Genomic DNA, 27223 nt, shown 5'->3' with positions numbered 1-27223 from the left:
TACTGAGGCCCTTAACAATGTCCACATTTACTGCCAGAATTTCCAGTTGTTTGCAGATTGATTCACACAAAACTACCCTGACATGAAAATTTGATTTCACATAAATGGCAGTACTGCCACTTTTCTTTAGTCTGTCAGCTCGATAAACATTGTATTCATCAACATTGTATAATCAATAAAAGAATAATGTATATATATAATGTATATAATGTATACATCAATGAACAAATCTAGGATATGCTACAGTTTAAATATATTTGTTCAGCTTTGAGTAACATGTCCAGACTGGGGTTTAATCTCTCAACCTTTGGTTCTGAAGAGCAACACCTTAACCACTGGACTATTGCTTTTATTTTTTTTGTGTGCTGAAATCACATTTAATGCTTCCAAATTACCAATAGTAGGTAAGTAAATCCCTTGATGACCAGAAATGCCTGGCATGCAACTGTTTTGCTTGTAAATATTGTTCCTGTGACGTCTTGTCCGCTGTTGCAGAAAATGAAGACACAGAAAGTGACTAATCTCATAAAAGACTTATTTCCATGTAAATAAACTGAATTTCAAAAGACCAACAACACTGCAAGTCAGTGGGAACTGAACATTTTGTTGGCATCATTAAGTTAAAACATGTGCTTTTGAAAATCCTGTAGTGCCATCTACAGGTAAAAGAATGCATAATATGTCACGTACTTGTTTAGCAAACATATGTGTTCAGTTTTGCTCCATTCGGTTAAAATGCAGAGAACAGGATTTCCCAAGAGGCGTGTGGAAAATTAACTCACACTGTCGGTGGAAGTAGGAATGGAATCCACCTCTTGACTAAAAAGTGCTGCTATGGAGACTGATGCGTAACCAGTTGAGCTATTTAACCACACTGACAAGCGGCACAATTTGATGTTTTTTTGATATAAAAGTGCATTTGCCTTAAAAAAAAAGTATTTCAGCTGTCATTTTGGTATTTTTAGTAAGTGCTTGAGTAGCTGAGCATAAAAATAGACATCATGTGTCCACACTTAAAGCTGGAAGGAAGATTTTGCAAGGTAAAGAATTGGTGACAGGGGGAGAACTCAGTCTGCATAATTACAGGCATGAATGAGACCTGAGTTACATATCAATTAAGGCTTAGATCTAAAAAACTAAACCTCCACTGAGTAAGATGTTAGGTTTGATTTTCAGAGAGAAAATGCTTTAAGCTACATTTTGATTCCTTTTTTGTGCTTGGACATAAATATGCTTGACTGGCAGCAGTTTAAAAAAAAATTATGGTCTACCAAATACTGTCCTCTACACTCTAGCTGCACATGTGACACACTGATAAAATCTCCAAAAAGCTGTAAAACCCCTCACTTTAGAAGTAATTATCTACTAAACTACATCTTCTTCTGTTTAAAGCTCATATGCAGTCTGTAGTTACACATATGTCTGAGCAGTAAGCTCGTATATCAGAGTAGGGTGGAAGAAAGTTGAGTCTCTACTCCCATAGAAACCCATTCCTTGTAAATGCATAAAAAAAATCAAACATTAGTGTCAGTATCAACAATAAAAGGACAGCAGAAGATAGGTTCCAAAAATGGAGATATATATAATAATAATAAAGACTTGTCTATGAAGATTCTCAGTCATCCAGGTCATAGTTATCCAACGAAGGTTAAAATCAAGGGCAACTGGACTTGGTTGAAGATACTGGAAGACGTTTCGTTCTGAAGAAGTCCTTTGGATGAGATGAAACGTCCAGTTGCCCTTGATTTTAACCTTCGTTGGATAATAATAAAGACAACAACAATAAAAGTGTGAGAGCTACAGCTAATTATTAGATTTGTGCCCATTGAATGTAGGACATCACCAGTGAAAGTATTTTTAAGCGTGGTTATGCCAGCTGCTGAGATTTTCAAAAATTGACATCAACAGAGGAATGGCGCTCTTGAAAAAAACTTAAAACAAATCTGCCTGAAGTTGTTTGGCAAATAAAACAAAGGCTTTTCTTTCACAAATCTGTCTTAGTCCCCTGGCATTTAGAGAAACAATAATAAAGACAAAGCTTTTAATGAACACAAACGAGAAAGTAATGTAGTGAACCAACCAGTGGTCATTTAATTATTTTATGCCAAAAGGAAGAACCCAACTCTCTCTCTTTGTCTCTCCCTAAGAGAAGGTGATATTAGTTATGGGGGCGCTCATCCCAAGATTTGGCCTTTGTGACCTGCACAGACTCAAACGGACACGCTAGCCTTAAAAACTGTTTATTCTGGGAACATGCGACCATTCCCGCCGTAAAGGTGTCACTACGGACACTCTGCAGGAAGACCAAAAGGGCAAGTAACCATGGTAACCGACCTCACCCGGCAAGTTACCCCAAAACGTCAAAGTGGTTGCTCTGTTTAGTTTAATAATCTTTGATAACTTAGTTGCTCTCGCCACTTCAATTTTGAGTTTTATTACCATTTTGTTCTTGTTAGAAACTATGTTGAAAAGAAGGAACCAGAGATTTAAATATGAAGTTATACTGCTGTGCCTTGTGCATAAATGCTTTTCTCTCTTAATGGGGAAATGCTTCACCCTGTTTCACCCAACATCAAAGGGAAAACAAAATGAAGCCCTCAGCTCTGTGGGAACACTTTAAACTGAGTGATGACAATGGCGGTGTGGCAATGATGAGGTTTAAGAACTTTTAGTAGGCTATAAAAAAGTTAAGGCCAATTTTACATAATAACTTGTTGTTACTTTCCGCTACCGGAAATGGTGTCTGCTCTCCCTGAACCCCAGCCCCCCCAAATGTTTGTTTTCAAATAAATGATATACATACAGACGATGCCTTGAATCAAGATGAAAAACAATGAAGGCAGATGGATTGTGATGAGTCAGCAACATGTGCTCCCAATACAATATAATAACAATGGAAATAAAGAAACAAAGCGCTCTCTCTCTCTCACTGTCTCTCTCACTCACACACACACACAGTGACCGCCGTTCCGTTATCTCTCCCCCTTCAGGTTTTCCTTCACTCATGTAATTGCTAGAACTTTTTGGGCATTCATTCTTCTGTTGTTCTGTTTCAATCTCTGAAATAAATAGCTGTATCTCGTGAAATTACAGCCTGCCTACTGCTGGCACAACAGTTCAAACAAGATCACTGTAATGCAAAAAATCAAATCAAAGTCAACCCAAAAATGTGCTCTCATGTTTTCTCAGGGAATGTGAGTCCACACATGAGATTTACTTAAGAGATAAGATAAGATCAGCCTTTATTTGTCTCACAGGTGAGAAATTTCAACATTAGTAAGTGGATAGCATGGAATAAAGTAAAGTGGTAGTGACATAAATATAATATTAACAATATCAAAAATAATAATACTAAAATAAAAAAACAACAATATTTTTAACACACTACAAAACAATAAAGTAAAGCAGTCTGCAGAGGAAGCAACTTCGCACGTTACGATGTACTGTGACTTGTTTGACAATGCCCTCAGGCTTGACAGAACCTGACACTGCAGAAACTTTAGTGTCACACAGAGAATCAAATTAGCACCTGCAACCTGTGGGTAAAATGTTGGTGGTGGCGGTTGAAATCGTCGGGCTATCCGCCGAGAAAATGCATAACAGAAAGACACATGTAGTTAGCACATTGTGGCGATCGGCACATGCCCGTCAGTCAGCTCAGTGAATATCTGTGACACAGTGTTTCAAACCAAACTCCTCTTTCTGGGATCCAGAAAAGAATATTTTTGTTGAGAGATGTAATCTTGTAGAGATTTGAACTGAGATAAGGACTGGTGGCTGAATTGTGGATTTTGTGTTGAGCGCTTACTGTAATGTTATAATACACTTTGGTGAACTTTGTTTTTCTTGTGGTCTGTAGGTAGGCCTACCTGATGATATTATAAGATACTATTTAATGCCATGACACTCCACTTAACTTTCTCTGAAATTTGATTAGTGTCACATTTACATTTATTCATTTAGCTGACACTTTTATCCAAAGCGACTTACTAATTGCTATTTATGTCAGAGGCCGCACGTCTCTGGAGCAACTAGGGGTTTAGTGTCTTGCTCAGAGACACAATGGTGGATGGGGCACAGTGGGGAATTTAACCTGCGTCTCTGACACCAAAGGTATGTATCTTATTACATTGTGCCATCACCACCACCCACAGCCCACAGCAACCCATTTTACTCTGTCCCTTTCTAACCTCCTTCCTTCTTATCATGGCTGACATATACAGTAATAATATTGGATTGATCGTGCATCTTCTTGAAATTGGTTGTTAAATACGGTGGGGTATAAATATATTGAACATTTAATGACAACATTAACTTTAAATGATGCCTAAATGAACTGAATGTTATTCCTGAGCTGAATTTGGCAGACAAACACATTTCAGACCCTGGTGTCAGTTATTAAAAAATAGTTGCACAGTGGGAGGGACCTCATGCCACAAAAGTGTCTTGCATGTTTTCTTTCTGCTCTTTGAAACAGTATTTCATTCTGTCTGTCTCTCCAACAGAAAGCAGATATAGCAGTCGCTCCCCTGACGATCACTCTTGTTCGTGAAGAGGTGATAGATTTCTCAAAGCCCTTCATGTCTTTGGGAATCTCCATCATGATCAAAAAGCCACAGAAATCCAAACCAGGAGTCTTCTCTTTTCTGGACCCACTGGCCTATGAAATCTGGATGTGCATTGTCTTTGCCTATATAGGAGTCAGTGTTGTACTCTTTCTGGTAAGTCAATCTGTTTATGTGTATAGTTTTTTTCTTTCAGGTACCATGGCTGTCAGAGGTTCCTTTATGTGGGTGTATTATAGGCATGCATGAATGTTCTGCCTAAAATGTGCTAAGTGTAATTGAAGCCTAAAAATAAGACTAAGATCCCAGTAATGCACACAGCTTGTCCGTGGAGACAGCTGTACTGATTGCCATTGAAGAGTATATGTTCCATCACATGGACATAAAATAGATGAAATCACATTAAAATGGGCCTAAAAAGTTTAGGCCTTGTTCAGACTGCCAGCCCAAATCCGATTTTCCTGCACTTGACAGCGCGATTGTTTGGAGGGTGAAATGACGGATCTCCATTTCTAATACTTCCTAGTTGGAAGCATACATAGGTACTGATGCCTACGTCATTACCAAAGCCACCCATGGAGATAGGTTGGTGATATCTGGACACACAAATCCTATCTGATCACTTGCAAATAACAGCACGGACAGTCTTAAAGATCTGATTTGAGAAACAAATCTGATTGGCCTGCAGCCTGCAACAAAGCCTTAGACAGCTTGTAAGAAGATTGCATCCAGTCCATTAAGTATATGTTTTGATGCAGGTCCATACACAAGACTCCCACATTCTATACTTCATCTAATTAAAGCTACAGTTCTACATTTCAGGAATGGAGTTTCTACTCCTCACTTAAATCCAAGGCATCTGAGCGTATTCATAACGTTTTATACTTATTGTTATGGTCATCCCGTAATAACCTGGAATTACAAGACCAAAATCTCTCCATAAATTGTGTGACAAAGTAATACCTACTCAGGGTCCACTTACTAGCACTTTCAGAGCTTTGTCACCTCTCACAGTCTTCATGATTGTATGGAACTGGCCCAGTTATGATTATGTTATGTATGGCCACATGATAACAGCTGATTGTATATGTGGCTGAGATGATAACACATCTCTGTTCGAAATCTGTGATGTCAGATATGTCACCCTGATCTCTGGCTGTCCATTGACTCCTAGTCTGCCTTTGGGTAAAGTTAAATACATACATCTGGTACACTTCAAGAACAGAATTGTACTCCTGTAAACTAGAGATGCACTGATCGATTGGCTGGGGACGGGAATAGGCCAGTTTTTAGCTTAATCGGCCACGACCAATGGCCGGGGCCGAGCACCGTCAAATATCCATTTTCTTCCGGGCACATTGCCGTGAGTGAAGAAGATACAAAGGTCACAATTTACACCTGCAGAGAAACACAGAGAGAGAGATGCTATCTTGTATTACTTTAGAAGATGTGGACACTGTGGATATTTTACAAGGACGGACCAGGTAAAGCAACAGTGAACACAGCTGTTGGTGCTGATGTCATTCAATACCAACTTGATCGGTAATTAACAACAAGCCTCCTCCACACTTGGCTCACGTGCTGCTGTGAAAAAGGCGGGTGAAAAAATTCAATACAGGAATTGTCTTTATAAAACTGCTGACAAATAAAGTCAACAGAGCAGACAGATACGGGGGGGAGAGAGAAAGAGAGACAGGTATAGGTGTGTGTGTCTGAATGGAAAAGCAAGGTGAGCAGATTACTGTAGTTTGTGAGTAAACAGTAGAATAAGGTGGAGAATTAATTAAGTAGAATTAAAATGGTGAGATAAGAAATAACCTACTAGAAATAGGGTAATGTACAAAATAATAGACAAAGCTTATGCTGGTGCTGATGGGGATCCCAATAAAGAAAAGTTCCAGAACATTTACTGTCAATTATAGTTCTTAGAAAGAAAGAAAATCGGCCAAAATCAGAATCAGCAGGTCAGACCTTTAAAAAAACAATCGGTAATCAGACGGCTGGGGGTGAAGGAGAGAGAGAGAGAGAGAGAGAGGGGAGGGAGGCAGCCTACACAATATACACACAGAGGTACAGACAGTAAAGGTGATGTTGCTATAGACTAAATGAAAAATGGTACAGATATTTATAGTAGTGTTAATGGTAACAGTCTAATGTTAATGATTATAATAAAAATAATAATAATAGGACTAGTAACAACAGTTGTTGTAGCAGAGGGTGTCGAGCAGGAACACGGGGGCAGCAGGTGACCCGCACCACAGATCCAGACTCCACAGCTCCAGAGCCAGAAACACGTGCAGGAACTGATAGGAGGAGAGAGGAGAGGGACGAGAAAGCACAAGACTACCAGAAAGGGGAGAAGTTGTGTTAGTAACATGCATAATGGGATGAGGTCGCATACAGAGGGAGAGAAAGTAGAGGAGAGAGGAGCTCAGTGCATCATGGGAATCCCCCAGCAGTCTAGGCCTATAGCAGCATAACTAAGGGATGGTTCAGGACTCGCCTGAGCCAGCCCTAACTATAAGCTTTATCAAAGAGGAAAGTCTTAAGCCTACTCTTAAATGTGGAGATGGTGTCTGCCTCCTGAACCCAAACTGGAACCTTGATAGCTGAACACTCTGTTGAAAAAACAAACATACATTTGGCTAACATACATATTCAGATTCAAATTTTGAAGGTTGTGCCTGAAGCTGGTCATCTATAAACAGCAGTCTGAAACACCTTGCTGATTCCTCATCCTGCTTGTGTGCATTCTCTGTATGGAAATACACAAATTCATGAAGGTACAGCGCAACAGGGAAAATCAAAGCAATAAATGATAATATTATCTTGTAGGTATCCAGATTCAGCCCCTATGAATGGACTCTAGAGGAGCCAGAAGATGGAGCTTTGCCGCTGACAACTGAATCCACCAATGAGTTTGGGATATTTAACTCCCTTTGGTTCTCTTTGGGTGCTTTTATGCGGCAGGGTTGTGACATCTCGCCAAGGTTTGTATGGCAGTTAAACCATGACTCCTCTCCAGATTCTGTTAGTAAGAATTAATGTATTTCTTATCTTTTTCTGTTACATGTTATTTTACTGTCAGACTGTACTATATTAAAAGTGTGTCAAACCTGATTAATATACTATGAGCATGTTTGGAGACAGAGCTGTTACATGGCATGTAAGAAGAGCACATAACAAGAGCTACATTTCTGACTGTAACATTGCCTTTGACGGGGATAATATAAAACTTTTAATAAAATTATAAAGACACAGAAGTATACCACTCCTGCCATAATGGTGCAATACCAAAAGAGGAAGTTTGTTCCCACAGGTAGTGGTCTACGTTTCACCAAAGACACTCAAAGTGAAACTAGAACCTCTGGGTTGTGCAGGAAGTGAGATAACACACAGATAATTGTAAAAACACAAATTACTAAAAATCCAGCCTATAACCTTACTCAACAGTAAATCCTTCACTATATTTGTCCAGACAGGGATTGTATGATTTTAAAAAGCAGTGTTGTTGATTTAATAAGATGAAATAAATTAGTTACAGAAGCTGGTGAGGACATTGGCTTTCTATTGTCACAGAGACATAATTATTGCTAATAATTACTAATGTCCAAGGAGACCAGAGGATGCTCCCCCCAACATTTTACTGAAACATGGAACAGTTAACAACATTGTCACAAAGGGCACTAGTTATAACTTTTCAAAGGCCTTCAGTCATTCTGCTGACCTCACCACCCTCCCAGCTAGCTCATGAACTTCTCAGGTATTAGACTGTTATAACAGCATACTTTGGTCTGTTTGTCTATGTGTGTGTGCAGGTCTCTGTCAGGTCGTATAGTGGGGGGGTGTGGTGGTTTTTCACTCTGATTATTATCTCATCATACACTGCCAACCTGGCTGCCTTCCTGACGGTGGAGAGGATGGTTTCTCCCATCGAGAGTGCTGAAGACCTGGCTAAACAGACAGAGATAGCATATGGAACCCTGGACTCTGGATCCACCAAGGAGTTCTTCAGGGTAAGGACTTCTTCATACACATAGAAGCGTTTGTAGGTTACCACTAATGCATGTGTTAGTAAGGTTGTTCCAGCACTAGTCTCCCAAACAGTTTTGTGGCTCTTCATCATAGATACTGTTAGTGTGTGGAACTCTAATGGAGGGATGAACAGCACTCTTTCAAAATATATTCATTCATTTGGTCATTCGTTTGGATGATGTTGGTGGAGTGCGCTGTCTAACATGTCCTATAGGTCAGAGTTATCCAAGATGCCCATAAAAAATATTTTAAGTTGTGAATCCTACAAGGCAGAGTAAACAATTTATGATTTTTACAAACATCTTTTATCCACTACAGTTAGAATGTGTGTTCTTTACGCTGCTTAACAGTTTATAATTAATAATCATTGATCATCATTTAAAGGCTGCAGTTATGTGTTCCCTGTGCATTCTCTCAGTACACTCCATTGTCAGTCTGCACTGAAAAATGCCACATCCACTGTAACTAGCGCAAAATGTCAAACAACCAGCACTAGCTTGCTGCAAAACAAGCACACATATTTGGGCAAACTGACTAAGCCTGTCATAAATGACCATCAAGGGCCCAAAAGTTTGTGTCACTGCTGCTGTTTACGTTCTCCCAGACAGAAATTCCAAAAATGCATTGCAGAATGTACGGGGTGTATAGAGTGTGTGTCACCTATGTGTATATCAATAACTGTAGCTATATATTGTTTTTATTATATTTTATTATGTTACCATATTTTCAAATACAATTAGTTAAACGTTAAGTTCTGTGTTTGTAGCATGATCTACAAACTTTCATTTAGTTGTGTTGGATAATGAGAAATAAACTAACTTGATTCCTGAAGGCTGTATGTATGGAAATATATATATAATATATATATATAGTATATATAGTATATAGAGTATGATGACCTGGATACCATATTGTGCCAGACAGATTTTACTTTAACAAGACAGTATTAATACTCCTTTGTCTGTTTTATTATTTATTTAATTATGTATTGATTTGTCACCGGGCCGGACAGGAGGGGCAGACACGGGGATGAGGGGGCACAAACAGACAGCACAGAGAAAGGACAATACCTGCAAGAGAAGGGGGATGGAAGGTGGGGACAACAGGGAATAGCAGAGGGAAACACCAATTGCAGAAAGCAACGAAACCTGCAATAGAACAGAGAGGGGGCTTGGGGAGGAGAAAAAACAACAACAACAAACAAAACAAACAATAAAAATAATAATAATGGTAAAAGACAACCAGCCGAACAGCAGACATAGTAAGACAACTAAGAGAAAAATGAAACAAGAAACAGTCCAGCACATTAAATAAGCAACACAGCACAGCCACGAGAGCTGGAATAATAACAATTAATTTAAATAAGTAACTGAAAGAAAAGCATCAGGAATAATTCTACCAGGGACAACCTACTTCTTTGTATCCATGTGTGAGACTGTGTGTCTGTGTGAGTGTGGGTGAATGTGTCTGTATGTGGGTGTGTACATGTGTGTGCGCATAAGCCTGTTAAAGAATGTAGTTGTTAGTGAGAGTGGGACACCACGACTGTGCCACACTACCCCAGCAACAGGCAGGCAAGAACCCCAGTAGCTAATAGGGTGGGAGAAAGAAAAAGAATGCAAATCAATCAAAAAAACAGAGTCAAAGACTCCCAGATGCACCGCGATGCAAACGTGGAAGACCCCGACCCAAATGCCAGTTGACAACGTAATGCCGACGGAACGCAAGAAGCGTAACCCGCGGAAGAGCAGCGCCCGGACTGACTGCAGCGCGCACACAACATAGACCAGTGCCCCCCCCCACCTCGCACCCCACCGCCGCGCATGAACAACCAAAACGCCCAAATGCCACGCAATCATCAACACCAATGCACAAGTTACGAGCCCAATGCGCACACTGCGCAAGCGGAATAACACAACAGCGAAAGCCAGCTGAGAGAAACACCAGCAGCAAGTCCCAGCCCGGCAGCAAACGCACCGCACAGGTCACCGTGCACCCGCCAATAAAAGTCTGCCATCCCCCAACCGCCGGAAAAAACTAAGGCTGCTGGCGCCAGCCAACATCCCCATGCCCAGCACGCCCCCGGCCACCGTGCAACACCAGCCAAACCAGCAATGACGCAAAATCAACCAGCTCAGCTGCATGCCACCAACAACCCACCCACCGTCAGGGCCGAGAACTCCAGGCACAAATCCAGAACAAACCGGAGCACAGCCCTGCCATGTATGGAAATATTTGATGAATGCACCTCAGTGCACCTGAGGTGCACCTAAAATAATAATAATAATAATACTTTTTTTTACTTTTTTTTAATATTCCTTGATTAAATATACCAAAAGTCATTCATTACAGAATATTATCAACAGTGAGGACACAAAAAGGGTCCACATCATCTCAAGCACACTTATCTTCTAAAACCATTGTCAAGGTTATGTAGCTACTGTATCAGCTTAAATGCATGAGCAAGCACACAGGAACTGCTACTTCTACTACTGCACACACACACACATACACACACACACACACACACAAAACACAGTATCCTGCATTCATTGATCCCCACATTAACGTTATTTAAGTTAACCAATAATAGATGCAATTCAATATACCAACAATGCTGTTACAGTTCCGTTAATGATAACGTATGCTGCTTTCACTCACCGGGTTACATTACGATAGCATCAGCCTCATCTGGCTCGATTCCTGTAGTTTCTGTCACTCTAACATTCATGGCAACAGTGGCAACAGATTCAGCTGCAGGCTTACGCAAAACACCGAAAGAGTGTACTTTGAGTTTGCTCGCGTTTCACATCTCCTTAACACACACATCAGTTAATTTCAAACTTGCACAGAGTGACCGCCGCAGCTGTGTTGTTGTTTGGTAGGTGACGTCAGATCCCGTTCACAGGCCACGGAAGCCCCAAACATCAGTTCACTGCTTCGCAACACAGACCTTGAATTTATGAATGAACGGGTGAAAGTTCTATCACAAAACGATGTTGTTACGTATCATCACGCTATTTTAAGTGGGTATATGGAAATCTTTGACTGTTCCTAGTGGTTATACGGCGTATACCTACGTATCACGTAGACTACACCACTGATCTATGTTAAACTGACAGCAGGGGCCAAGACACTGGAGAGTGTAGATACAGTTTGCAGGTTTTATTTAAACTCACGGGTTACTGGAAACGTCCAAACAAAGGTGTAACCCACTCATCAGGGCTGGGTAACAGAAACAGAGATCCACAGAGACACCGATGACGACAATAAGATCAAAAGATCAGAATTTCAGCTTTTATTTCCTGGTATTCACATTTAGATGTGTTAAACAACTCAGGACATACCACCCTTTGTTTGAACCCACCCATTTTTCAAGTGAGCAAAACTATTGGAACATGTGACTGACAGATGTTTCTTGTTGCCCAGGTGTTGCCTTTTAGGTTGATTGTCCAAACATTAAATAGCTCTGTATGACTAGTCTAAGTTTTCATCCTTGGTTCAAACATATAAAGACTGCATTTCCTGTTAAAGAGGATACACCAACATGAAGACCAGAGAGCTGGATGTGGGAAAGCAAGCCATTGTCAAGCTGAGAAAAGAAGGAAAATTGAACATTGGACAAACATTAGGCATAGCAAAGCACAAAAATTTGGAATGTCCTCATCAGCGGTAAGAATTGGAAGGCCACCTTGAAATTTGCAAAGAAGTACGAGATTAGCCGCAAAAGTTCTGGAACACAATCTTATGGACTGATGAGACCAAGATTAATCTCTAGCAAAGTGATGGAAAGGCCAAAGTGTGGAGAAGAAAGGAACTGCTTATGATCCGAAGCATACAAGCTCATCTGTGAAGCATGGTGGAGGTAATGTCAGTACTTGGGCGTGCATGGCTGCTTCTGGAATAGGCTTGTTAATATTTATTGATGATGTAACTGATGATGTGCGCGCAATCACCAATGGAGCAACATGGGAAGGCAGAGAACCGACATGGGAAGGCAGAGAACCGACCCATGCGTAAAAGGCCGGGGACTGGATGGGGGGCCCCGCAGCTGTGCAGGTGCGGACGAGGTCAAGACAGCTGCATGTAGAGCAGGCCCAATGTGAGCAGCAGCCGCTCCCCAGTGTCTGGTGGGAGAAACGCACCGCGCACTCACAGAGGACAATCACTCAGACAAAACACTCAGTAATGAGTGAGTCAGGGAGAAGCGGGAGACATCCCGCAGGTAGAAACGGACGAACAAGCACAGGGAAGACCAGGAGGCCGTCATGCAGATGTCGTCCACCGACATTCCATCGTGCAATGCAACAGAAGAGGAGACGCCTCTTGTGGAGTGCGCCCTGATGCCGTTTGGGGAGATACACCGGCTGACACATAGGCCTGTGAGATAGCCTTGCACAGCTAGTGAGACAGATTCTGTGCCGACAGGGGAAGCCCCTTGGACTGTTCCCTGTAGTGCACAAACAGGCACCAGGCGGCCGTGCTTGCTACATAGCAGGACAGCGCACTGGGCAGAGGAGGTGAGACGTAGCTTCATCCTCAGACCCATTGGGGGGAGGAAAGAAGCCTGAGAGAGATCACCTGCGATTATAAGGAGCTGGTGATGCTCTTAGGCATGAAAGCAGGATTAGGGCACAGGACAGCAAATCTGCTGTCACCCTGGATCCGGAGACATGACAGAGCCACAGAGAGGGCAGCCGGATTGGCCGACGTCAGAGCTATGAACAGAGCGACCTTGACCGAAAGGGCCTTCTCCAAGTGCTCGAAATGGGCTTGGATCAGGGCGCGTAGAACTACCGCCAAATCCGACTGTGGAGCAGCAGGCCCCGACACAGGTCCAAGATGCGTCTCCCCCCATCTTTTTCCTGACCAGGAAATAGTGGGAGGCAGAACCCCTGGTTCTCCTCCCCCAGAGGTACTCTGGAGATAGGCTGCTTCTCCAGGAGCTCCTGAAGCTAAGCCTGGAGCTGGAGCTGGAACAGGAGACGCGCCACTCGGAGTGGTGCTGTGAAAGTGGTCAGACCTGCTGATGAGGTCATCTGGTGGCCATGAAGTGTAGCCACCTGCGACCCATGGGGGAGGCTGGGCACCTACACGGTCCGTCAGGCAGGGGGAAGCACTGCCCTGAGTGGCGAGTATGCTTGAGTCAGCCTGACAGCTAGGCGTGTTGCTCTCTCTCGGTGCCGAGGGGAGCGAGCCAACACTAGCCAAACGGGGACGGCGCCGCTTAGGGTGTGCGGTGGAGAGGGTTCACCGCTGTGCCGCTCCCCCAGAGAGGGGAGGGAGGCAGGGGCGGGCTGCAGGGAGAATGGACTGAACATCGGAGCCAGGCTGCACGAAGGCTGTCCAGCCAGCTGCAGCAAGTGGAGGAAATGTGTGTAACGGCGTAACTGACTCATCCGAGACAGCAGCGGGCCAAGGAACATGCTTTAGGGAGAACGGGTGGGCGGGGGGAGGCTTGGCCCAGCTGACGTGAGCTTGATGCTCTCTGCCTCCTGGGCGGTGGACCGCATCGTGTCAACCAGGGTCCGGAAAGGAGGACCGAAGAGCCTCCACCAGATCCTTCCTGACAGTCTCGGGGATGGCGGACTGCAAGAGCCACAGGATACGGTGAATCTGGGTCAACACATATCTGGGCAGCGGTGATGACAGCAGCGGCCCAGTCCTTGAGCTGCGTGCTGGCCCCTTTGTTGATCTCTTTTTCTTCCTGGTGGTGGTGGAGGGAGGTAGCCCTCAAGGCTTGACAACGAAGGACGCCGTGAGGTTGGTCTCCAGCGAAGGGACTGGGCTGAAACCCTGGTCTGAGAAGCCTTCCACCTTGGTGATCGGGATGTCGGTGGAAACAGCAGAGTCTTCGGATCCGAGGCGGCATCTTCCTGGTACCGCCGGATGGAGGGAAGCGCGGCCAGACCGGGTACCGCCTATCCGGCTGGCTACAGGCAGGGCAGAGAGAGCTCTTGGGCCGGAGATACGGACCGCTGACAGTGGGCGGCAGCCCTCTGGATGTTGGCTGACACTGCACACCCGTACGGAGCCAAGCCGCACAAAGGCTGTCCAGCCAGCTGCAGCCAGTCCGTAAAGTGTGGAGGAAATGTGTGTAACGGCGCTCGCTGACTCATCCGAGACAGCAGCGGGCAGAGGAATATGCTCTTCAGGGACAACGGGGCGGGCGAGGGGAGGCTGGGCCCAGCTGACATATGACGGCTAATGTATTCTGCCTCCTGTGCGACGTCAACCAGTGTCCACAAATTTGAGGGCCAAAGAGCCAGCAGAGAAGCGTAACAATCTGAAAAAGAATAAAATTTCCAAGATTCACACACTGCCATGTACTATACATGCAGTGGAAAGTTATGTCCTATTAGACTCCACATTGGTATTTAGCAGTGAGGAAATAATCATGAGTTTAGCCCACAATCACTATATTATCATGCACTTTAGAGACTTTGCCATGGATTGGGCGTATTCAGAAGAAAACCGCAGAGAGATTTAGATTTTTTGTGACTTTAATTTCAGTATTCACAAAATAGTCAATCTAAATATGTGAAAACACTTAATCAATTAAAGCCTACAGATGGTCTATGAAACTGGCCTGTTAATTAATTAATATCTCCTGCCTAAAATCACAGAGGCTTGCTGTATGGACGCATGTTGTGTTGCAACCACAGTGGAACAAGTCAGGAAATCTCAAAATATTTAATCAAGTGGTATGTAATAATAGCTACTTCTCATCATTAACACTGAGTACATATGTGGTGTGTAGTCCACGTATACAGGGTAACCTTGAGTTACCCACAAACAGAACCTGCTCTATGTGTTTAGAGATGCAGTGTAAACAAACTTTGTAAAACACATGTTCACCTTTTGTAGTACGGGTTAATCGGAAAGTTACACATGACATCACAGAGTTACTCCTGAAGTTACCTGGATAAGCCAGTTACCTTGATTTGTAGTACAGGCCACAGGTGATTGACAGACTGAACACAGACAGGTTACACAACACAAAACAAGAATCAAACTACAAGTAGAACCCAAAACCCAAAACAGACAAAGCACACACAGAAACCTAAACAGAACAGACCAAAAAACAAGTACAGACGAACAGACTGAAATAAAGACCAAAACACAAAGCAGACCAAACTAACCATAAGACAGACAGATATAAAACATGACAGGAAAAACAGACTGAAACTAAACTCAAAGCACAGACCAAACCAACCAACCAACCAAACTAAATAACTATAATACAGACATATTCCAAACAAAACAGCGAAACAGACAAGGAAACACAGATCAGACAAGATCAGAATATTACAAGTGCAGACAGACTAGACCAGGATTGTGACAGGCATTTATATGGCAGTTGCTTGGCATTCTTGTCACTTCCATAAATACATGTGTAGAACCAGCATTTTGATGTAAAAACGTGTATGGAGAGGGAATTTTGTTGGAGTGGAGTGAGAACAAATTTAAGAGATTTTTTAAGAAGAGATTTTACAACTCTTCACTCTAACGATGATGTCGCCCACTAGTTTTACACAAAGCATAAAACATAAACTGTGTTAATTCCTGCATTCTGGAGAAACTTTCTGCTCCAATTTAGGACCAAATTCAGGTGGCAGGAAACAGGTCAGAATATATATAGCGTCCCCAGAGTAAAAGATACCTATGATTTTGGGTTGCTGCGACACACTGGGAGTCCCAGACATTACTCTTTTTGGGTAGCTGTAGTGAATGTCTATGGTTGCTGCATTTGTTTTCCAACTATGGTCAGAAGTAATTGAACTAATGCTGTTCTGCTTAACGCACTGCACTATTAACTTCCCTTTATTTCTTAGATTAGTTGATTAGATAATTTTGTAATTAAATTCAGTCATTTAATCAAATTTGTGTCAATTTTCCCCGTGGTTTCGAAATTGGTATCGAATATCAATATTTTTCAAGGTATGTATAAGTTAGTTAAATTCCAACATCATGACCTGTGTTGGGAGTAACGCGTAAAAAAAGCACAAGTAACAAAAGTAATGCAATTTCAGTAATTTATTTCTTTTTGCTTTACGCAGTAATATAAAGCATAACTAAAACATAAAGGTAGGTGCAAACTACGGTGGAGCTCCCCTGATGGATCATGCGTAAATGCTATGTGTTTGTGCTTTAACAAATTACTTTCATTCTGTCAGTTCATCCTGGCAGATCCTGTCGGTGTGTTGGGAGATTCAAATAATCAATGACGTTATGCTGCACAGTGTCATTCTTAATGGCGATTCATCATATTTCACCCATCCCCCCGCAATTAACCAGAAGGTTAATTGTTATGACAAAGACCCACCTGATCGGGGACCAAACTCTGCACATCACAAGAACCCACCTATGCAGCATATCTTACTTATCAGTGTCACATGTGTCTATTAAATAGCAGTGAAAGTAACTCAAAAGTAACACAAATGTGACAAGCATTACTCTCAAATGGCAGTAACTAGTATTCTATAGTGTATTTTGGAAGTAACTTGCCCAACACTAATCGTGACAGCTCAAAGTGGAGTGAGTTTGTAGAGGATTTGAAGCCTCTTGCTTGGTCACTCTCTGTTTCTCTTCTTAGCTTCCTCCATCAACATCCTTTTTGGTCTCTTTGCTTCTGCCATTAAGTGCATGGAGGCTGCTGAGCCCAGTTATGTTGGCCACTTTCTTTTTTATAGTTTGCTTTGCAATTCCAAAGAGTGCCGTAAACCATTACGAATTGTCGCAAAACATTGCTCATGCACGGGACTCTCGGGTTACATTCCTTCCGTATGCTCTCCCTGGACCTGCCGGCTAAAATATTCTGCTCTGGACCTGTTTTTGTAATAATAACTCAGTTAGCCTGCGCTATGAGAATAAAGGAACGGACCAGTCTCTCTTTTTCTCTCTCTCAGTATCATCTAGCATGAGATACAGCGCTTCCACTTCCACCTCGTGTTGAGCCAGAGGTGCACCCGTGTTTTTCTGGTCACACGGGGCGCCATCTGGTGTTCTGTCCGGGCCTCAAGTCCACACACACACGGCAAGCAAGCCGTGAGATACTATGCTAATTAGCCTACGGCCGAAGTTAGCTCAGAGATACACGGTAATGTCCACAGCAGACTCTCAAACACACTTCTCTTAAATGAGTCAGGCTCTACACTCTAATATTTGTCTTGGTTCGCAGCTATTCACCACTCAAAATACAGTCGCACACTCACACTGCGGTGTCTACTTCTCTCACGTCTCCCTTGTTTTTTTCTCCTCCAGTTCCTCTGACTACTAGTCCCGCCCCTAACAAATCATACCTTTTAGAAGCTGGATGTCTCTGTCAATGGACTAATCAAAGGCACATAAATAAAAGCAGCAGGTTAATATGTCTCACCTCGTGTTGAGTGATGTACGTTCTAAACAAACTGTGAAAACACTGTCCCCTTAAAGGAACAGCGCCTACTATAGTAACAATGTAGGGTTTACACTGCTGTGTTTAAATTAGCTCTGGGGTTTAACCCAGGGGCTACATACAGACTTAAACACTCATGTCCGCCCATTTCTCTTCCCCATCAGATTCTCCCTCACTCATGTTTTTGCCAGGATTTCATGGGCATTCATCCTTCTTCTGCTGTTCTGCTTCTGTCAATCAAATACATAGCTATTGCTCATGAAATGACAGCCTGCTTATCAACAGATCTCTAAATAATCACAACTGTTGAGCAGACTCCCCATCCCGCCCCCGCTGCAAAGATTTGATTTTTCACTGTTTATTACTATTAAAGCTTCAAGGCTTAAAAAGTGACATTCAGGCCAGCCCTAGTGGTCACAAAGACAATAAAATCGTTCCACAACCAGAAAGCCTGGATGAAGAGATGAACTTTTTTAGAAAAAAGCTGGTTTTCAGTCGGTTAATAAAGAAGCATACAACACCGCCAGAGAGAGTGAAAGCTGGCATCAAGGAGGCAAAACTAAGATATCAGCAGAGACTGGAGAGAGACCTCAACCCCAACAACACCAAAGATACACAATATTTCCAAAAGTTTTAGGACACCCCTCTGAATCATTGATTTCAGGTGTTCCAGTCACTTCCATGGCCACAGGTGTAGAAACTACTGCTACTGGTTATGTGCAGACAAGCTAATTGACTCCACTACAAACATGGCTCAACAACATGAACATTTAAACATTTAGCTCAACAGTCAAGGTTTGTTTTTAGCTTCACACCATTAACATTAGCTAAAGGCTATGGGATTTCAGACTGCTTAAATTAACCCAGCGGCCAGCGGACTTTCCCTCTCCTCACAGCTTAACAAATTACATGTATAATATATATTATTTCTTATTCACCTGTGGTTTTAATCGCTTCCTCTTTCGACACAATACCACAGTTGAATTTCAGTCTGAATGCGCTTATTGTTGAGAGCTGCTGATATTTCGTTAGCGACAGCATCAAGCAATGCTTTCAGGCAGCTCTGCTGTACTTTGAAATGCGGAAATAATGTTGTCAGCAGGCAACATCACGTCTCCAAAAACCAAAATTTTTTTCCAACAGCAAAATGAGATACAGCGTAAGCTAGCTAGCTTACTTAGCTAAGTGCAACTGTAACTCACGTTAACTGTCATTTTAGCAGGGCTGATAACTCTGTCTAGCGAACAACAGTCTTAAAACTAAATGTACTCACCAGAGAAAGTGAACAGCCAATCCTAATAAGCTTTTTCAATGGCGCTGGTTAAATTTACACAGTGCCGACGTCCAAGTCGGCTCTAGCCTGATTGACAGGTCGCTATGGTAACGACTTGTAAATCATAGATAATCCCACCTGAAAGATACTCTGCTTTTTGGTCTATTTTAAAATAAAGGGACCATAATTTACTAAATGAACATCATTTTGTATTGAAAAAGACTTGAAACTAGCGACTGAGACCATAAACTCATCAGGAAAGTGTTTACTGGGGTAATGATTCAGCTGAGAAGTAGGGTCATTTTCCTGTTTGCAACCAGAAGAGTCGCCCCCTGCTGGTTTTTCAATAGAATGCAGGTTTCAGGGACTTCCGCATTCGCTTCATATTATAGACGGGAAGCTTCCCGTTTGTCAAATGTTAGGAAGATATTTATACTGTTTACAAAAATTATCATTGGACTCACCCACTGCCTGTAAGTGCGCTCGCCTTCTGTTAATAAACCTTTCTGAACTGAACCTGCTCTGTGTCCTGCGTTTGGGTCCTCCAACCTGCTCTATCCTACATCCGGTGACAGAATGACCGGACCTCATTTGGACCCAGTGAACACATGGTCCGATGAATTTTATGAACTGTTTTTGGTGTTGTCAGAGCTGTTTAGTATGTGGAAAAGGGCCAGTCATGCCAGTGCTAAAGAAGCTTTTGGCCAAGCAAGGACTAAGAGACTCTGTCACTGAGTGGCTTTCAAGCTTCCTCCACAACCCTCTCCTCAACCAGCAAGTTCCTCATTGGCCCCTCAATCTTTTAGCTCGGTGCCAGCTAACAGGCTGCCAGCTAGCACCAGGCTGCCTGATCCCGGCCTACTAGCTACCTGCTGGAGACTCTGCTTGTACCCAGTGTGTTAGCCACCAGCCAGCTCACAACAAGCCTGACCCCCGGCCTGGAAGCACTGAGCTCCAGTCTGCCAGCCCCCTGTCAGCTAGCCTCCATAGGCCTAGTTCCCGGCCTGCTAGCTGCCTACTGGGAAGCATTCTGCTGTCCTGCTTGAGTCCTCTGCCTGTCCTGCCTGTACCCTGCTCGACTAGTACCACTAGTCCTCCGCCTGTCCCGCCTGTATCCTGCTTGACTAGCGCTGCTAGTCCTCCACTTGTCCTAGCTGTAACCTGTTCGGCTAGCGCTGCCAGCCCTCCGCCTGTCCTGTCTGTAACCTGTTCGTCTAGTGCTGCTAGTCCTCCGCCTGTCCTGCCTGTAACCTGTTCAGCTAGCACTGCTAGCCGCCTGCCTGATCCCCGGCCTGCTAGCGCTGCTAGCCGCTTGCCTGACCCCCAGCCTGTTTTTGCCGGTTCCAAGCCCGGCTCCTCTGTTGCCTGTCCAGTTGCCGGTAACCCAGAGAGGATTCGCCTTCCTGACTCGTGTGGCCTGCTCGGTCGTCCTCCGGGACGACCTCCTGAACTGTTTTGCCCTCCTGACCTGCTCGGTCGACCGCCGGGTCGGCCCCCTGAACTATTTTATTCCTTTGTCCTGCTCTGCCCTCGGGCCACCCACCTGAGAATTCCTTGTCTGTTTTTTGTTTGTTCTGACCCTCCTCCTGCCCTCCCTCCTCCCACCCTGGTTGGGTCTTGGACTTCATGTTTTGTTAGGTGGGTTTTTGTTTTGGGGGAGGGGTACTGTCACGCTGTGTGCCTGCCTGCCTTGTTTAGTTTATTCTCAGTTTTGTTATTTTAGGCATTTCTGTATCTGTTATTTAGTCTGTCTTTGGTTTCAGCTTTGTCTTTAGTTTTGGGTCATCTGTTATTTAGTCTGTATTTTGGTTCCATGTCTTTGTTCCTAGTCCTGTGCCTTAGTTCATGTCTTAGTATTTACTTATAGTTCTTTGTCTGCATTATTTTAGTTTAGTTTGCTCTGTATTCTGTGTTCTAGTTCTGTGTTCTCATTTAGGTTTTGTCTGTTATGATCCCTGTGTTATAGTTGTTCGGTGTTTGTCTGTTTACATGGGTTTCTGTTATTGTCTGAAGTTAGATTCTTGTCTGGTATTTTGTAACATGTTTTCTGTCTGTTCCCTGGTTCTCTGCCTGCCTGTCTCTCTTGCTGTCTCTTTGCTTGCCTGCCTCTCTGTTTTCCCCTGCTGTCTCTCCGCCTCGGTAGTCCTGATCCCTTTCAACTGTGTTGCTCCCGCCCTGCTCATTAGTTCTTGTGTATATATTTGGTGTTTCTGTTCATTCCCTTTCCAGTCATTACAGTGTGATGTGGTTTGTAGCCTGCCATGAGTCTCCTGTGTAGTTTGTCAGCCTTGGATGTCTACCTGTAACATTGCCTGCCTGAACCTTGGATCTGTGTTTACCCCGTGCCTCACTTTTTTGGATTTATCATTGGACTGTAAGTGCGTTCGCCTTCTGTTAATAAATGAATGAATTGAACTTGCTCTGTGTCCTGCGTTTGCCTCCTCCAGCCTGCTCTATCCTATATCCGCTGTGACACACAAATGCTTTTCAACAATTTATGAATTAAAACTGGACACACAAATGCCTATTTGAAAGTTGTAAATGTTCACAAATGATATTCACATATGTGGTTAATTTATCTTTTAAAGTATTAAACATATTCACAGAAATGTTTTGTTTGTGTATTTGAAAATCAGTTTTATATTTGCAAAAAAAAATTGAGTTTACAAATCTTTATTTTATGTTTGTGGGAAGAGTTATATATTTACAGATTACACATTTACACACGGATCGCTCATCTGTTCACACAAATAATATTGAAACAAAATGATCTCGATAGGTAAGCCACATAAAATCACAGAGCAGGGTTTGTGCATGCTGAGACGCACAGTGCATAGAAGTCCCCAACTTTCTGCAGTCAATAGCTACAGACCTCGAAATGTTGTGTTGCCTTCGGATTAGCTCAAGAACAGTTCGTAGAGAGCTTCATGGAATGGGTTTTGATGGCCGAGCAGCTGCATCCAAGCCTTACATCACCAAGTGCAATGCAAAGCGTCAAATGCAGTAGTGTAAAGCATACCGCCATTGGACACCAGAGCAGTGAAGATGTCTTCTCGAGTAACGAATCATGCTTCTCTGTCTGGCAATCCGATGGAGTCTGGGTTTGTCGGTCGCCAGGAGAATGGTACTTGCCTGACTACATTGTAAAATTGAGGCATTGAAAAAAAGTTTGGGGATGGCCCCCTCCTCTTCCAACATGACTGTGCACCAATGCACAAAGCAAGGTCCATATAGACAGGGATGAGGGAGTTTGTTGAAGAAGAATGGTCAAAAATTCCCATGAACACTCTCCTAAACCTTGTGGACAGCCTCCCAAAAGAGTTGAAGCTGTTACACCTGCAAAGGGTGGACCAACTCCATATTAAACCCTTCGGATTAAAAATGGGATGCCATTAAGTGTGTGGCACTCCGTCGAAAACATCACAGGCTACAAAAGCAGGAGGTCCCTCTATCATGTGTGAGGCCACATTACCAGAGAACTTAACATCTTTTATGCTCGCTCCTCAACAAAGAGTCAGGTGTCTACTCCACCTCCAGAGCACTGTCCTGCTGAGTGAATGAGTAAATCAGCTGAGCCTGATAAAATCCATGCTCCATGTCATCAAGCTGTGTACTAAAACCTGTGCCAATTAGGTAGTTGATGTTATTACTGACATTTTCAACATCTAACTGTCTCAGGAGAGGGTTCCCACCTGTTTCAAGACAGCCACCATCGTTCCTGAACCTAAAGTCTGTAGTGTCTAGTCTAAATGACTACCGCCCTGTGGCAGTCACACCCATTCTGATGAAGTGCTCTGGGTTTAAATACAACACTCTGCAACTGGATATTGGACACACCTCCACCACTCTAGTGCTCAACACTGGAGCCCCCCAGGGCTGTGTGCTCAGCCACCTCCTGTTCACGCTGTACACCCACGACTGCATCCCTTGACATGGAGAGAACTCTGTTGTGAAGTTTGCGTACAACACCACCATTATCGGCTGGATTTCAAACAACGATGAGACTTCATATTGGTAGGAAATTCATAATCTTGTAGAGTGGTGTACAGAGAACAACCTACTGCTCAATGTCAGCAAAACCAAGGAGTTGATCATTGATTTTAGGAAAAAGGAGATAAAGACACACACTCCTGTCTACATTTGTGGTTGCAGAGGTGGTGCAGGTGAACAGTATCTCCACGCTGGTGAAGAAAGCTCAGAAACCACTGCTTCTTGAGGAAGCTTAAGAAGGCCAAATTCCAGTGCCAAGTGCTTGTCAGCTTCTACAGAGGAGCAATAGAAAGAATCCTGACTGGAAACATCACAAACTGGCATGGGATGTGCACGGCCCAGGACCAGAGGGCTCTGCAGCGGGTGATTCAAACTGCTCAGAAGATCATTGGTACCCATCTCCCGAGCATCAGGGATATCTGTGAGGTGCCTGCAGAGCCCAAAGGATACTAAAGGACAGTACCCACCCAGCCACAGCCTGTTCACCCTGTTGCCTTCTCGTTATACAACCCTGTGTTGTAAAATGATAAATAAATCTACCTTGGACCTTGAAGCACCCTGTGCCTGTCGGCATAACAGTGTACATAACGGTCCTCAAGTTGTCCAAGCTATGTTGTAGTATCTTATCTGTGTCTGTCTCTCTTTTTTTAGCGCTCTAAAATCGCCTTGTTTGACAAGATGTGGCAGTACATGAAATCAGCAGAACCTTCCGTCTTTGTCAAGAAAACTTCGGAAGGCGTCCTGCGTGTCAGGAAGTCCAAAGGGAAATATGCCTACCTGCTAGAGTCCACCATGAATGAGTACATCGAACAGAGGAAACCCTGCGACACCATGAAAGTGGGAGGAAACCTGGACTCCAAAGGCTATGGCATTGCCACGCCCAAAGGATCCCCATTAAGGTGGGTGGATCAGTATAACAATGCTAGCCAACCTGCACTGCCATGTACCATTCACACTACTAACCTGCTGCTTAGCATACTGTCCCTCTCCCCATTCACACAGCTTTGTTTCTCTATACTTGAAACTTAGAAAGAGCAATTTTTTATAGTTGACTTACAATGGTAAGTGGATTCCTCAATCAGTGCTCTAAAACGTTAACATTAATGATCAGATTACTCTAATTGACCACCTGCTGTAGTAATCAAGTGGTTTTTAGCCAGTGTGTGAGCTGTGGCTGTGTCCATGTGCAGCCCTGCTCAGGAAAATAAACCACCATGGGGAGTGATGTAGTCTGGTCCCATTCCATAGTGCAGATGGGCGTTGCAGTATGCGAGTGTGATGAATGGGGCATAGCGGCTTACTCGTTGTTATAATAATCCACCTACCCTGATGACATCATCTAAGTGGTTTGTATTTTTACCACGGTTACCACCTCTGACCAATGGCTGGTGGTGGTTGCTGTGGAGACTGGGGGAGGGCTGTTAAAGTTTTTCAGGTCTTAAAGAAATATTTCATCACAAATTTCGTCTCAAAATCACAAAAAAATATGTGTTGTATGGATGTACAGTTATCATCATACAATGATCAATGTGAAATATTCTCAGCCATCCGCTATTTTATCTTTTTTAATTAAAACTGACTTCGTATACTTTCTTATGAGGAGAATTTGGTTGGAGGTTTTCATCATTTATTATGAGCTGGCTCTTTAAGACCTGGATCAAGGGATTGTTGTTGTCAGTGAGCTTATGACTATTTATTGAACATTTATGTGTGTGTGTGTGTGTGTGTGTGTGTGTGTGTGTGTGTGTGTGTGTGTGTGTGTGTATTTGCCTACGTATGTTTCCATTTGATTGTGTCTCCTTCCAAACTAGTTGGACATGTTTTATATCTATATTATAAGTAGTTATTTTATACAAAGAGTTATCCAAATCCCTCAGAACGTCCTGCTTTATTCCAATTTGACGCAGGAAAAGTTCCATTAATTAGTTTCACACAATGATGAATACACAAGAAGTGATTATTGTGTTTTTGAACACCAATCACTATGAGGCATGCAGATGTAAACAGGCAATGCAATATACAGCCCTGCCGTCAGTTTCATGCTGTTTCCCGAATTAGCAGTTAGATGTACAAAGAAACCCAGCAATGTACCAACAAAGGCAGTGAAGAAGACTGCTTGCAAAAAATAGAAGTAAACGCAGTATTTAAAATATGAAATAAAGTGACAAATGTTTCACGAGGAAAGGAATCACATGCAACATGTTTGTTAGACCTCTAGCCTCATGCAAAAACCAGGCGTACCAAAATTTTAGAAAGTGTCACAAATAAGGGATTTAGAAGAATTTGTACATTCAACAATTTCCTCATATTTAGAATGTACTCCTTGTACTAGAATTCTCTCTTAGATATGAATGAAATTTCACAAGCGATCCCTGCGACTAGTAATGTACAGATATGTACACACCTATTGCCACAAGAGGAAAACACTTGTTTGAATTAGAATTCCTTAATCAGACTGAATTTGGTATTTATTTCTGAAATTAACTAAATAAACTACAAACTTCACTATTTCATCATGGCTTGCCAAATTACTGAGAGAGTCCAAGTGACTGATTGAAGATACTTGAAGACAAGAGGCCTCTTCAGTTTCTCAGGTGACTCCAACAACCATAATGACAATTGTTACAACAGCCAGGAACACTAACGAACCAGGTGGTATGCATCACCTTCATAACGACCTACAGAGGTTAAATAGCTGGAAGACCTCGTAAATCAATCAGAACTGAAGAAGTCCTTGGATGAGAGGACAAAATGTCTTTGAGTGTCTTCAACCTCGTTCAGGCTGGATTCAACCCTCCTTTGATGACAGTTACCTGGATTAGAGAGAGGAGAGGTATTTTTATGTTTAGGTTTCAGTAACTTATACATTTAAGTAGATGCTAGGTAAATTATCTGACAGACAGTTGTCTCAGGCTGTATTCGAAACCGCCTACTCGTAGTATGTACTTATTTGGCCAAAAGTAGTATATAGTATCCAGTATGCAAACAAAAGCAAAATCTGCAGTATGCCAAAAATACCCAGATGGCTTACTGATTCGGGAAAAATCTGCAGTATGCATTGGACCAGTTTACCTCGCGTACTGTGTTCCATAATGCAAAGCGCTTGACCTGTAACAACAACCAGTCTTTTCTTTAGAGGACAACAACAGAACTTGTTTATTGACTTGATTTAAAATATCGGCATTTTTAGAGAAATTGTTAAAAAATCTTTTATTTATATAATTCTTATTTATGCACCAAAGCAGACATCTGCTACAGATCGGCTGCAGCCCTGTTGTCATACATAAGATTTTTAAAAAGAATACGTTTTAAGCGTACTTACATTTGTATTCCTCTTATTGTTCCGATTTTGAAAATCGGAAACTAGCAAAGCCTGGCGTAGCATGCTGCAAAATAAATCTATTAAACAGTTTCATACTACATACTATACCTCATACAGTATGCAGTATACAGTACATACTGCATATGCTGTGCCAGTAGTATGTAGTAGGCGGTTCCAAATACAGCCTCAGTGTTTTTATGCTGAAAATATGTAGTAAAAAAATTTTCTTCTACTTTTTTTATTATAACTCAATATAAATAATGATCCGTGTGGTGTGTGTGTGTGTTGTGTGGTGTTTGCATGGTAGTTCCTGAGTTTGTTTCCACTTTTGTGTCTTTTGAGCACATTACAGATGGCTGTATGGTTTTGTCTGTCCTGCTTTCTCTCTCTCCACTGTCTCTATGTGTTGCTGTCTGTCAATTGACTCTGAAATTAACTTCTGAATGTTTTTAATGATTGCAGTTACTTGTATAATTTTCAGTTAAAGCTGCATTAAGCGATTCTTGAACACCAAAGTGCAGTACGCTCATTTATTAGTCTTTTATACTCCAGTATTTTTCAAGTTTTGTAGCTGAATTATTTAATCAGAGCAACATCCCAAAAGAGTTCTTTCACTAAATAACCAGAGAGCGCTGGGACAG

The 27223-nt window shown here is 42.7% G+C and overlaps 1 pseudogene; it reads left to right on the top strand.

Moving 5' to 3' along the window:
* The window catches only part of LOC119914378, a 267025-nt pseudogene that overhangs the window by 61269 nt on the left and 178533 nt on the right, over positions 1–27223 (top strand).

The sequence above is a fragment of the Micropterus salmoides genome, unplaced genomic scaffold (assembly GCF_014851395.1).
Source record: "Micropterus salmoides isolate LMB-PRFRI ecotype aquatic unplaced genomic scaffold, ASM1485139v1 Ms_hic_scaffold_1, whole genome shotgun sequence".
NCBI lineage: Eukaryota > Metazoa > Chordata > Actinopteri > Centrarchiformes > Centrarchidae > Micropterus > Micropterus salmoides.
Note: the sequence above shows the minus strand (reverse complement) of the source record. Positions and strands in the feature narration are given on the sequence as shown.